Here is a 15,663-nt window from a genome sequence, read left to right on the forward strand (position 1 = left end):
TGAAATAAGCCCCAGTGCCCTCATTTTATACCAAATAAGTATACAAGAAAGAAATACAAGTGAGAGTGCCATACACCCTGGAATTAAGCTAATTATCACCCGACAACACCTCACACGTGCAATTTGCTCGCTAATTTTCGCTGTTTTTTTCCCCTTGAAATATGCCATATAATCTATTTTCGGGTAATAAATATACAGTAAGGGGAGGTAAGGGAGAAGCCTAAGTGATATTTACATTCACCTGGAATTGACTAATATATAATGTATTACCTAGATTTCCTCACAATCATTTCAGTGAAATACATAGCTGTTTCAAGAGCTACGCTGGTAGCACTGAATAACTTTAAGTAGGCCTTAACTCGGGCCGGCCTTCCTTTATCAGTTCTCTCTCATCTTCCGAAGAGGAGGCTTTATCCTCTTGCCGACTTCAGGGCCTTTTTTCACCTCCATGCAAAGGGCTCCTGTGACCTTTACTTCTACTAAACCTCGTGTGGAAAGAGGTAAAGGGGCTGACACCGATAAGAGAGTGATTACGATCTTTCTATTGAGTAAAACAGTGCAAGTGGAATTGTAAATAATGTGTAAACAAAAAGTGAAAGTAATGAATGTAAATATACGTGAACAATGGAAAATAGTTTTATGAAGTTACATTTAAGTGACAGTGCATAATACAGTGTAAATAAAAGGTGAATGTAAATAATGTAACAAAGTAGAGAATTCGTAAATAGAAATGTAACCTATTCATTCATCTATCGCTGACGCCGCCATCCCAGACGGGGTGTCAAATGGCTTAGAGCACTGTTTTGTTAGGGAGGGGCACTAATCTTCCACCAAATTTCTACTTGACACGTAGGGATGCTAATGCATCTGGTGTTCCCAGGCGGTCACCCATTCATGCACTAACCAGACCCAACGTTGCTTAACTTCGCTGATCGGACGGGAAGCGGTGTACTTTAAATGTAAATGAGTAGTACATTATAAGAAGGAGTATATACCTCTAGGAGTAATGAAAGTGAAATGTATCACTATAGCATGTCTGAATACACTGAGGTGGTTTTGGACATGTGGAGAGAATGGAGAATGAAAGACTGACGGAAGAGGGTGTATGTAGGTGAGGTGGAGGGAGGGAGAGGGAGGAGGCAGACTGAGGATGAGGTGGAGGGATGGACGAGAGGCATATGAGGGAGGGTGGGTGAGTAGGGGGGAGGGGAGCCAAATGGGGGGTGACAGAGTGACTTGGAGGCGTTTTGTCTGCGGCCACCCTTTGCGGGATTAGGGCGTCGGGCTATATATAGATAGATAGATAGATAGATGTCTGAATACTATGAGTGATGATAGTGAAGATGAAAGTGACATTCACTCTCAATGCCAGTATACAGGATGAGAAAGTGAATGCTATGTATTTTACTGAAAGAAATTGAATCTCTACAGTGACAATAAACCAATACTACTGAAGGAAATTTGTTGATAAAGACCGTAGATATATATAAGTGTTATATAGTAATAGAAATATAAAGTGTGAGGGGTTTTAAGAATAATAAATGACAGAGTACCAAGAGCGAACTAGCGAAAAAGTGCAAGGCCGGGGACGCGCTCATAATTTTCATTAAGCCTTCACAGCGTTCTTTTTTTTGGAGTATGGATCCCAAACTACTTGAAAACCGTAGAGCAGTGTTTATAGTGTTAATATTCTAAGCCGTAAAATCACATTACGGGTCATATGGAAGTGTAAAGTGGAGACTTCGTTACCCAACTTCAGATATCTCCACAAGTCCTATGGTAACTGACGAAGGCTCAACAAACATTCCAGGAGAAAGCTGAAGGTATGTACCACAAGCATATATAATTTTAATATTCTAGGACTAATAACTGACTTTTGGCAAATATTTTTGGAGAGTCTGTTTGAGGTTGCCTAACAACCACGGCACACGCAAAACATCGGTAAACATGCCTCATGTAGGGGTTAAGGATGCGGCAATGCAAGCAGAAATAATGAAATAAATGTTTCCTATCAGTTTTCACTAAAGAAAAGGAGCCAGTGGAAGGGGAGGGAGTGATTAGAAATGTTCTATGATGAAAGAGCAAAAGTGGAGGCACAGAAAAAGTGTATAAATTACTGGAAACTCAAGTAGATGTGTTGAAAGCCCCAGGACCTACGTGAATTTCTAATTGGGCATTGAAGGAATGCAGAGAACAACTGGCGGATAAAATTCACAGCTTAATTGTATGCTCACTGGAAGAGGGGAAAGTGCCAAAAAATGGAAGAGGGCAAATGTGGTACTAATTTACAAGGGAGGAAGAAAGGGAAGAACCTCTGAATTATAGACCAGTGTCTGAATCAGGCATGGTCTCAGTAAATTGTGTGAGAGAATCCTGAAAGACAGATGGATAAAATATCTGGAAGAGATGAATATTTTGAAGGAATGTCAGCTTGGATTCAGAAGCTGTAAGGCTGTGTGTTTCTAATTTGCTGAGCTTTCTTTTACTCAAGAGCTACTGATGTGGTACAGGAGAGAGATGGCTGGGTGGATCTGTGTGTACTTAGACTTGGAGAAGGCCTTTGACAAGGCATTCTCATAAGAGACTAATGTGGAAACTAGAATATATAGGAGGACTAAAGGGGAAACTTCTGGAATGGATGAGAGACTTTTTGAGAGACAGACAAATGAGGACAGTAATAGCGAAAAGATGTCCGGATGGAGGGAAGTAACAAGTGGAGTCCCTCCATACTCAGTGTTGGCGCCAGTAATGTTCTCCTGATTTATTTAAATGATATGGTAGATGGAGCAAACAGTTATGCAAGTCTGTTTGCTGATGATGTAAAGATCTTAAGGAAGATAGAGGTTGAGGAGGATTGTAAAATACTGCAGGGAGGATTTGAGTAGGATATTACAATTGGTGAAATGACGTGGGAAATGAAATTTAATGTAAAGAAATGTAAAATATTGGAAATGGGTGAAGGGCACTAGGAGACTATCATTGAATTATTTTTTGGTTAATGGAATTAATCACAAAAAAGGAGAGAAGAGAAAGATCAGGGAGTGCTGGTCCAAGATAGTTTGTCACCAGAAAAGTACATTAACAAGATAGTTGGAGAGACTTATAAACTTCTTGATTAATATAAGAGTAGCATTTCACTATATGGATGAGGAAACATGAAAAAATTGATAGTGGTCATGATCCGCTTTCCATAAGTTAGAATATGTAGCGGTAGTGTGGTCCCCACACAAAAAGAAAGAGATAGCAACAAGATTGAGAGAATACAAAGAACAGCAATTCAAGATGGTCCCCAGTCTGACAGACCTGTCAGCAAGGAGAGAGGTTGGAAAAACTGGATTTGCCTTCGTTAGGAGGAAAGGAGAAACAGGGGAGACATGATTATGTGTGTTCAGGACCATGGTGGGAGTAGACAAAATTGACAAAGAAGATTCGTTTGAATGGGATAAGAGAGCAACAAGAGGACACGTGAATGAAACTGAAAAAGTCAAGCTGCTTGGTTGATATCAAGAAATATAGCTTTCCTTACAGAAGTATAGACTTATGGAACAGCCTGGACAAAGAGATTCTGTTCAGGGTCTAGAAACTTAAACGAGTTTGAAACAACTTCGACTTATTGGAGAAACAGCGATGGAAACGCCACGTACCATAGTATATTCCGTGTACATCACAATTAGGTGGATTAGGTAAACACTTGAATATTTGGAAACCTACCAGTAGATAAAAGAGGTGATGTATGAGAAAATATTCATGTGTGTAAAGGGTAGACTTGATAAATGTGGATATGAAGACAGGACAACACAAGCATTAACCAATTCCTGTATACTACAAATAGGTAAATACAAATAGGTAAATATGGTTAAGAAGGCTGTCACACAAAACCACAAAATTCCCATACCAGCATGAGATACTATCCAGACCCCATTATTTGTAAAATTGCAATTCTTTAAATATAATATAAGGTCATTTGCCTGTAGAGATGTTCCACAAGTAGTGTTAGCATCATCCTACCTAGTCACATCATTGCTGACTAGTTACCTTTGTGTGTATCCAACACTCTGACTTTCATTGCAATCATGTCACCAGCTCTGAGTTTGTGTACTTCTTGCTCTGTATGGCTATGGTTATCGCAACAACTTCCCCTCCCTGATAACACGAAGGAAAGAATCATAAGCATCAAATCTCATTCTACTTGGTGATAGCAGACCCATCAACCACATGCAAGTAACCATTACCCCAGCAGAGAGTCCTCCTGTGTATTGAATCGATGTTCCCTTGCAGATATAGGAAATTGCCAACGGCGAGGTAAGGGGAAAAGTGTGGAGGATTGGTTCTTAGATGGATACTGTACTTGGCATCTCTCTCCACCCACCCAATTAGCCAGGGATCATAGTAGGCCTCTCATATCTGCATTATTTAATTATATGGTTACCAATCAGCATTGCAAATGATTTCCTGGGTTACAGGAAATCATTAGGCTTGTCACTTCATGTAGAGCGCACCAGAAGTGCAGTAGCGAAATTACATAAGTAATGAAAAGAGACTGGATGGAAATGGAGAAGCAGAAGTATGGAGGACAAGGAAAAAGAATGGGATAGTGGTGAGGAAGAAGTGAGGTAACAGCATTAACATCAAAGTAAGTGGATGACAGTCATCACCACTTATTACCAAGAGGCTATTGCAATGAACTCAAACAACACATAAGATCCTCAAGTGATGGCTGAACCACCACTTCTTGCTGAAGCGAGCTTCATGTTTTCTTTGAGAAATGCTGCCTGATATACTGTCTCTCGTCAATGAAAGCTGTGGTAAAATCCATCATCCACTCACATGATGTCACGATCTCTCTCTATATATTGTATATTTCCCAGGGATTGAACTGAGTGACAAGCCTTAATGTTTCCCGGTAATCCCATGTACTGAGGATGAGTGGCAACCATGCCACTGGTAACCAAATGATGCTTGGTGGTCCAGTGGGTTAAGGTGCTCCACCTAGATGGAGCCTGTATGGGTTTCCATTGCTGGCTGATAGGGGTTTAATCATTTATAATGGCTCTAATATGCTTGCATGTATCAGCTTCGGTCACCTAATGGTGGTTCTCTACACTGCTCAATCTCTGGCAGCCTCCTTTATTCAGTCCCTTTATCCCTGAGGCCAACCTCTCAGATCATCCCTGTCCCAGGTCTCTTTTGGTCTGCCTCCTCGCAATTTTCAGTTCACACCCTCTAATTCTGCAACTGGCTATCCTCCATCCTCTCTCCTAAGTCTAAACTATCTCAATCTGCCCCTCCTCAGCACAGCACCAATACACTCTAGTCTCATCTCTTGCACTCAGCTCTCCAGTCATAGACCTAGTTCCCCCAGGCCTTGGTCATTGAAGGACACACCACACATCCACCTAAGTATTGTCATTTCTGTAGGTTTGAGCTTTACCTAAGTAGGTGGAGGTTGTCACCATCGCCTTAGATGCTGTAACTGATTAGGCCTAGTCCTTAGAGCAATTTATGCTCCTGCTCATATGGGATGGTCAAGGATGATGATGACATAATGATGATGATATCAGAGTATTGAAATTTTCAATAGTGTACATCACAATCATTGGTCTACAATATTTATCTGTATGTAACATAGGTACACTTTATTTGTGTGTAGCAGATCATCTGTTTACAAAGCTATTATGAGGAGTAAAAGCAGCTGCAGAAATGGAAATGTGTATGGTGTACAGAAAATAAAACCTGAAACACTTGCTTAATGGGGGTACCACCTCTCCAGAATTTGTCTTCAGTCATTATTTTGACTTCTTGAAAAATTTTCCTCCCCTACTAATCACAAGCATATAACACAGTGATCATCATTACTTATAAGATATGGTGCATGAACAAGACTGTAATGGCTGGATTATACAGGACTTTTACACAAGCTGAGACTGGTGGACACAGAAACTACACAAAGCAGCAAGAGGTGAAGGACATGGAGTGCACATGTGCCACAGCTGTGAAGTTGGTGGTGTGTGAATGGGTGAGGAAAAATGAAAGGTTTGGCCTGGATCTGCCCTCGGTAAATGAGATTTTGAACCTCTGGAAAAGAATTAGGGCAGAGATTTAAAGCGTTGCCAGGCAAAATGTCAATTGGGCAAATGGACAGCATATAAATGGAGGGGTAATGTGTACTGGACAATAGCTGCACTGAACTGTATTGTATGGGAAAGGCATACCCTTAGCCTATACAACACTGTATACTTTAATAATTATTGCACTGTACTGCATTTTTATACCTGAAGTATATAATGCTTATCACATAGTATATGTTTAGGACGGATTTGCAAAAGGTAACAGACGGTCTTAGTGGCTTTTTATGGGAGGAAACTTTGGATTAATTTTTGTGCATCCTAATTTGGTGTGTATCTGACCTGTCCTTACTTGAAATAGTTTGGATGCAGGGATGATTACTGGGTATTCTCTTCCTTCTCTCTCTCTCTCTTTTTTTCTAACAGATGAAGAAAAAAAAAAAAAATCTTCATGTTACATAGGACTTCAGGTGTCTCTCTGTTCATAAAATTCTGTAACAGTTGGATATGAACTGCTGTACTTGAAGTTTAGGGGTAAACTACTCAGGGGAAGTGAGTGCCAAAGAGAAGTGGTTCTGGGAATAAATGAATTTCAGACAGGCAAAATTTTTGCAATATGGCAAATGACATATTAAGCCAAGGGCACTGCCAGAAGTCCATATAGCACACGCACAAAGACGTGACAAGATGACACAGTGGCTGCAACTTCTACATGTAGGGGTGGCACATCATCAATAAGGTTTATGGCTGCTTCATTGACTTTTCTTATAGCTCTGCTCTGACTTTTGTCCAGTTGTTGTAGTGCAACCTATCCACATCCACTCCACAAGGGTGGGCAATATTCAAGCAGAGAGTGCCTCTGGCAACTCTTGTAAATTATAGTTAACTGCTTGAAGTCAGTCAAAAAGTTAATAATTCTATACAATAAATCAAGTTCGCTCTTTGAGGGGGTATTTTTAGCAAATGGTTCAACATAAGATAGTCCAATTGATGGTACTGTTAAGCAAAATACTGAGAATTTCAATAATTAGTGACAAGAATATTGGCTGCACTGAAGTATAGGAATTAGGACAATACTTGTCAATTAGTAAAATTGTATATATTTGTTTTTTTCTAGCATTAAATGTAAATGAATATTATTTTTGTCCCCATTAGGTGATCTCAGATAGTGGTGCCTTGACTTAAGGAGACTGCTGTGCTGAGTTGAAAAGATACAGGAACTAAACTCCGTGAATTGATGTTTTCTGTGTGAAGGCAGAGTGAAGTGCTGAGTCATCTGCATATGGGACTGAATGGGGATTATGGGTGACAGATAAGAGATAATTAATTAAAATGAGGAACAGATTGGAGCCAGAGTGATCCTTGTAGCATGCCAGCATTAACTGAGTGGAAACTGGAATATACATCACCTACTTTCTCACTTAACTTTCTGTTGCTGAATTATGAGGAAACACAAGGGGACAAAAGATGACAGGCCATAGCAAGTGGAAAGTTTGGATAACAGGTGAAAATGGTGCCACATTGCTAAAAAGCTTTAGAAAGATCAAGACTACTGCATGGGGTTTCTCCATTACACTGATCAGCTGAATAACGGATGATAGGAGCAAAGAGATTGAGTATATCTATAGGTGGATCTTTCATGGCAAAAGCCATAGTGTCACTAATATGTTATTGGATTCAAGATGTTTAAGAATGTGCTTATTAATGATACATCTTTTTTTTCCTTTCATCTGAAGCTGGTCATCAGTGCTGACTTCTGTAAAGCTGCTGACCCATTAGCACCAGGTTTCAAATCATGGTATAGGCAGCTGGTGTCACTCAACTCCAGCATGCAATCATCCTTTGTAGGCTGGTAGGTACAATCTTTTTAACATCAAGGGAAGGTAACCTATGCTCTGAATAATTCAGTGGCCATGTATACCAGGATATTGGATGAAAACAGTGTTACTCTGACATGGCCTCAAATGCCAAAGTTAGAGATGACCACTGCTATTGAGTTTCTCATGACATATGCCCCCATCTTTACCATCTGAATTGCTTCTCTTGTATCCACCTTAACTACTACCATTTACTTGCACCTTTTGGTCATGAGCTGTTAAACAGCCAAAATAATCACTGTGTGGAGGAGTTCTGCTATATGAGGGTACAGTTATGTGCTGAGGTGGGGCTGGAGCTTGCGGCTAGGGTAAGGAATGGTTGAGGAAGTTCAGGGAGCTGTTGCCTCTCCTAACACTGACAGGGTTCTCTTCCATGCTAAGAGTGATCTTTGCATACAGCATGTGTCAGGAGTGTAATGCTATATGGTAGTCAGACTCTGGGCAATAAGGAAGAGGGATATTCGTGGGGCTTATATATATACAGAAATGACAATGATTACTCTCATACATGGATGTGTAGTGCGTCCTAAAACGGGTTTGAAGCCTGGGGGGGGCTAGGGATTGCAATTGAAGAGTTGAGAGGAAGGACAGGACTTGAAACATATTGGTGTTGTAATGATAGGAGATTGAGATGATTCTGGGTACAGTGAGAGGAAGGAGGATGACTGTGAGAGGTTGAGATGCTCTGAACATCAGGGATAGGATTGTGTGAGGCAGACCAAAGAGACTCTGGAACGAGGTCATATAATATGTGACCTCAGGGATAAAGGGACTGAATAGGGGCTGTCAGTGACTGAGCAGCATGGAGAACTGCCATTAGGTGAAGCCAAGGCCGAGTGCATGCAAGCACGTTGGAGCCTTTATAAAAGATACTGATACGAATCCAGGGACTAAGAGCATGCCAGGCAGGTGCTCCCCTTACTCCCCTACAGATGCTCCACAGGTGCTTATATACAGTAATATGTACTTGGTTGGGAAAAGTAAGCTTGATGCATCTTTTAATACCATATTAATGCAAATAATTAATAATTTAAAAGGCAATCTGCTAAAAAGTAGGTCTGACGATCTTAATATGCTATTAATGAAAATCATTTATAATTCAAAATATATCACAGGGAATTCTTTTAAAACATTGCATAACACCTATAATTTCTACAAACTTACTCAATAAAACTGGTTCATAAGAGCACACAGCTCCTCCTCTCAGGTAAGAGTGGGTGATGCCAGCTTCTCCCTTAATGCAGTGGCAGCAGGCTCATCACCAGACACCTTGGAGAGATGACCAACACCTGCTGGACACAGTGACTACTCGTGCATGAGGCCGCAACAAGGGGAAAAGAGCATGACACACTGCTAATGTCCCAAAGAAGTTCACACGGATGGTGTTTTCTGCTTGTTCTCCAAACGGTTCACGTGCTGCATTCTATTTATTTATTAAAGAAAAAAAGTCTATGCAGGATGAAACTGTATCAGTGGTGATGGGTGATGTGCAACACAATGTTCAGTATTAATCTTTAAAGTTCACACATCATGAAATGCAATACAATGCACATCACACTGTGCTATGGGTATTTCCTATTCACAGACAGTTGATGACTATTACTCAAATACAGCATATACTGTAATATAAGACTTATGAATGTGGGCATAGCATCAATTTCCTAATGAGCCATAGCTAACAACGCATACATAGTACAGTGTATACTGTGTTACTGTACTCTTACCATATGTCTACTAATGTATATTCTTGCTAACACATTCACATTCCATGTCTAACATGACTGCCAGACAGACAGACTCACATTACTCCTAAATGCAAAGCTTTGCCTAATACATAGCTCCTCAATCCATCTTCCAGTAATATGCTCTTTCTCCAGTTTAAGAACTCTTCAGGCTACATTTCCTGCTCCTCTCCAAAATTAAAATATTTCACTACTGTCCATCTACTTAGGCATGCTGCCTTCTACTAAAGCTGTTCATTCCAAAAATGACAGAGGCTCTATATAAATAGCTCCCTCTATTTCATGACCCTAAACAACCATTTCCTCATCCCACAATTAACAACTGTCATCTCAATAACTCCTCTTTGCTTCTATGGATGATGTAAATTATGTTCAGGCTTTCAATGATCACCCCCTCCCCCTTCTTCTTTTTACAGCTGATGTTACTTCAAGTACTCGTAGTAAAAGGGTTGAACACAGTCTACATTAACTCTTTGGACTCCTGAAAATTTCCTCAAAACAAGTAACAGGTGTTGGACATAGATTACATAAAATACCCAATGCATCTATGGGAAGTGGCACAATTAACTTCCACTATGAGAGGTTTCTTCAAAGCACAAAAGTAACATTGGGTCTGGTTATACTTCTGGATGGGTGACTCGCTTGGGAAACACCAGATGACTGTTGGCATCCCTAAGTGTCAAGTGCTTGGTGGAGGATTAGTGCCCCTCCCGTGTAAAATAATTAACTCTAAGCCCTTGGCCACCTCGCTTGGGATACACAAGGCGTCTGGCAAATGAAATGAATGAATGAAACAAATCATCTGGCAATAGCAAGAACAACTCAAAATAATAATAATGATGATGATATTAATAATGATAATAATAATAAATAATAATCCATCCATCCATCCATCATCTATTCCTGTGTTGCCCCATACAAAACGTAAGAGCCAGGGGTTAAGGCAGTTGGTCCTGACATTTAAGATGAGAGTGACCAGCCTCACTCATCTCCTGAGTGGCATTACATGAGCAATAAACCCCAACCACCCCTTGGATATAAACCTTCACTCACAGCTCAATCCAAACTGGAGCACCTTAATTACCTACCAAACCACCAGGTGCCATAATTTGGTTATATGGTTACCACCCAGCGTAGTAAATGGTTTCCTGGTGCACAGGAAACCATTTGGCTTGTCACTCAGTGTAGACTCACCCACAGGCAGAAGGAAGAGGAAAGAATGAAGGAAAGAAAGACAGAAGAGGAAGGAAGGATGGAGTGAGGAGATAAGACAAGGTCACCTGAGAGCAGCACTACATTAAGTGGGAGTGGATGGTGAGTGCCCCCACCTACCACATAATAATAATAATAATAATAATAATAATAATACATAATAATCCATCCATCACTCAATCCTAATTTGCCCCATGGAGAGGCGTAGGAGCCCAGGGCTAGGCAAGTTGGTCTTGGTATTTAAGATGAGACTGAATAATAATAATAATAAAAAAGTTATTATACTGAGGAGATTATTGGGGACTATTTCCTTAACACTCAGCATTACAAGGTCTCTAGACTGCAAGAATATCATCTGACAGTAGCAGGATTCAATAAACACTACCAGTATATACTAATAAAATGATGGGGTTAATAATCTACTTTTCTTAACAATACCATATTATGGATATTCCCAAAAGACCTTTAATTCTTGATTGCATTTACATGCAACTCTATGTGTTTCCAGCAGCTTCTTCCATATTTATTAAAGTATACAAGTGTTAATTACAACTAATCATACTTTCTTGTCTAAATAAATTTCTGTATACTGGATGATGGGTAAGAATACACTGATAGTCTAAAAACAAAAGTTAAATTAAAGTAATGTACGATTAGTTAAAGTTACGATACTATGGGTTTTCATGCTCCAGATTAACTCAGTGAAAGGGAAAGCACTAACCTTGTAGGCAATGGCATAGCATTATTCACGAGGCACATCAAGTCCCTCCGTAGGTATTTGCAATGTAGTCTCTGAATCTCTTGATGCTCTGCTCATCATCAATGTCAAGTTGGGTGGAATTTTGCAGTCAGTGCCCAGCTGAAATACATTAACAGCATGAATCTTAGCTACAGTTTTCAATTAATGGTTTCATCATAATCATCTCATCATCAACAATGATTTCTCTGGTGTCTTACTCCAACCCTGTAAAGGTGGTTAGTGAATTCTGTATCAAGCAAAATGCTCTCACAGGCATAGTTTGGTCACCTACTTTTAAATTTTTTGGACTGTTGGTATTGGTTGCCCAGCCTCAAGCCTGTGGGTAAAATGAGACAGGCTGTAATTACCATTGTCGTACAAATACAGTATTTTTTTTTTTAAATAACAGAACAGAGGAAGGAAAAACAAATGATTAAAAATTCCATACACCAGATTACTGGCATCCTCTAACCATAAAATATCTGTAACAGTTAGACTTGAAAAGCTGTAGGTTGAAGTCTGGGGGGACACAACTCTGGGAAAGTGAGTTCCAGACTGATGCAGTTTGGTGGATAAAAGAATACTGTATTCTTTCTAATAAGAGCCAAGTTTATTCTGAATATGGACAGGCTTAAATCAAGTAATAATAACTACCATATCATGAAGGGCTCTGCTTGCACTAATGTGGCCCCAGTTAATACAGTACAGTAGTTACCAGTACTTCATGATGATACATTTCAGCATTAGGGAGGTCTAGTGAAAGCTTTAAGGGATATCATTTATCTCGCTGCATGCAAGAGGTCCTTCCTGATCCACATACTGATGTAATTCAGCCAACCCCTATAATAACGAGAAACACTGGATGTTTCATAGAACACCCCATCATCTTGCCATTCGGCATTGATCCGGATATTGTGTTACTTTCTGTCTTGGACTTCTATCCTACAAACTTTCCCATGAGTAAAAGATAAAAACTAAGCATAAAATACAATACAGTACCGATACAGTACAGTAATACAGCACCAGTTGGCTACCACGAATGAAACGGTTGATATGCCTAAGAGTTGGATATTGCATATAACCACTGGTTACGGTACTTCCGTTTTGGAACCAAATGTTGCATAATTTTGCTGGATATTGCTTTAACAGAGTCGAGCCAACAGCGCCAGATGTTGTGTTGGGTCAGATATTGTGATAATGGATAACTGAGTTACTGTAATGTAGTTTTGTGATGACCAGAAGGTAGCACAAACATGGCATTTTAGTGAAAGTCTAAAAATACATTGTAGCAGGTATCAGCAAGGAAAACTGCAAACCTTTGCTAGCTTCTCCACAGCAGCACGACCTCGTTCTTCATCTCGGGCTGTCAGGTACACAATGCCATCAAACTTGGCACACAACTCCTTCATGATACCAAATCCAATACCTTTGTTGGCACCAGTCACCTAAAGCGGATAGATAACTGCATCAACACTCAAAATGTATTAACAACAGCATCACTATGCTCAATTTAAAGAATTGCTATTTCCATTAGTAGCAAAAATTTATTTACATACACAGTTAAAATGAAGGCACTGCTATATGCAGCATAAGAGTTTCAGTGAAAACATACAATAAAACTGTCTTAATTCTTTACCTTAATAAGAATTTGCAGGTATATGTATACTCACCACAGCAATCCTTGATGAAGCCATGATTACAGTTAAAGTGTCCCCTTGTAAATGATCTGTGGATTCACGAAAATGCACCATATCAGTACCGTACTGCACCAGAAGTGCTAAATACTATACCACTAAAGGAGGTAATTTCAAACATGGGATGGCAATGGAAGAAATATGCATAAACAATACAAAGATTTGACAGCTTACAGCCAATTTTCACAACTGTCCCTAACCTTTCAGGACCAAGCATTGGTTGGACCCATACCCAAACCAACCTCCAACTTCACAGTTGTTCCAAACGGCTTTTAGGAGCTTACTAGTACTGGGACATCTGGCTGTGTTGATGTGGTAGGGTTGGTAGTTCTGAACCACAAAAACATGGTTGTTGTCCACTATAATCTGTGGTCAGAAAGAACACTTACTCAGCACCCACTACAGCTACTCCATATGGCCAAACCACCTCAATGTATTTCTCCTAACGCTTTTTATCATATCCACATCCATACTGTAATGCTCCTTCATTTCCTCACTTGACAGTCTGTCTCTCCATGTGACTCCATATGCTCCACTCAAATAACTCACTCCCAATGCTCTCACTCTTGACTTGTGTCCCTCCAACAAGGTACAAGCTTCACTTCCATACGTTAGAGTTGGTTCTGCAATACAGGCATACCCCGGTTTAACGTTGTAATTGGTTAGGTAAAACCCCATTGTTAGGCAGGATATCGTATATCAGGGTACTTTTAACATGTAATGCAATGTGGAGTGTTTACCAGCCTTGGGTTTCCCCCCAAACCAAGCCCAAAACCCACCCAAATGAGCCCAAAAACTAGTTTAAAGCCAATCTAAATGGCCTAACAGCTGTCATGGAAGCTAACCTTAGCCTAACACCTGTAAATAACTCACTAAAACCAACAAATAAAATCTGAAAATCATCAAATATGTTTGGAAAATATCAAGCTTAGTAAACCATACCGGTACCCCACAATGACAATGTTAACCCCACCTATGGCTAAAGCACATTAATCTAAGTCTAAAAACTGTTTATAAATCAACCTAAACACACAATTTTAGACTAAAATATAATCAAAATTGGTAAAAAAAATCAAAACCCATCATTAAACTGAGATTTGGCCATCGTTAGGTGGGATATGGTGGTATTTCTACCCCCATCGTTAAGCCGGGGTATCGTATATCGAGGTATTACACTACTGTACTGTCATGCAGAGGCTTTTTTACTTCCATGCTCACTTCCCTGTTCCTTATCACTGCTTTCAAAGAACCATCAACCATTCTTCCTTGTTGTACCCTTACAGGTTCACCCTCAAAACTTCCATCCTTAATAATCACACTACCCACGTACAGTACCATACTTAAATGCACTCATTTTCCATTTCCTCCTCATCCAACCTCAATGTACATTCAGTGACTTCATTTCTCTTGAAGACCATAACTTTACTCTTCCCTACATTCACCTTTAAATTCCGTTTCTTACACTCTCCCAAACTAATTCACCAAGCTCTGTTGTATGATTTCTCCAAATCCATCAATGAAAGCTGCATACAAATTCTTTCTCTTCTTTAGAAACTTTTCCACTAAAGACCTAATAATGAATGGCTATCTGATCTACACAACCTCTTCTTCTAAAACCTCTGTTCTTCTCCAACTAGCTAATTCCTCTGTTACTTCCCTAACTCTGTCAATAAGTAACCTACCATATACCAATATCGTACTTTTCCTATTACACTAAGAAGACAAATACCCCTTTGATTATCACACACTTCTTCTCCTTTTCCTTAGTCTATCTTTCTATCTATAGCCCGACGCCCTAATCCCGCATAGGGTGGCGTCAGACAAAACGCCTCCAAGTCACTCTGTCACCCACCATTTGACTCACCTCCCCCCAACTCACCCCCCTACCTCATATACCTCTCAACTCCATCCCTCCACCTCATCCTCGGTCTACCCCTCCCTCTCCCTCCCTCCACCTCACCTACATACACCCTCTTAGTCAGTCTTTCTTTCTCCATCCTCTCCACATGTCCAAACCACCTCAGTGTATTTCTCCTAATCTTTTCAACCACATCCACATCTACCCCACAACGTTCCTTCACTTCTTCATTCGTCAACCTGTCCCTCCATGTCACTCCACATGCTCCTCTCAAGTAACTCATTTCCACTGCTCTCACTCTTGACTTGTTCCCCTCTTGCAAGGTCCACGCCTCGCTTCCATACGTCAGGGTAGGGATCACAATACCATCATGCAGTGACTTCTTAACTTCCATACTCACCTCCCTATTTCTCATCACTGCTTTCAGTGTGCCAACAACCTTCCTTCCCTGCTGTACCCTTTCACGTACTTCATCC

At 40.2% G+C, this 15,663-nt stretch overlaps 1 pseudogene; it reads right to left on the bottom strand.

Annotated features, from left to right (window-relative positions):
- Positions 1–9,106: 9,106 nt before the first annotated feature.
- LOC145389813 (carbonyl reductase [NADPH] 1-like) lies at positions 9,107–13,329 on the bottom strand (annotated as a pseudogene).
- Positions 13,330–15,663: the final 2,334 nt, after the last annotated feature.

This window comes from Coenobita brevimanus, unplaced genomic scaffold (genome assembly GCF_032717465.1).
Source record: "Coenobita brevimanus isolate Jiangsu-jjx unplaced genomic scaffold, ASM3271746v2 jjx.HiC_scaffold_2299, whole genome shotgun sequence".
NCBI lineage: Eukaryota > Metazoa > Arthropoda > Malacostraca > Decapoda > Coenobitidae > Coenobita > Coenobita brevimanus.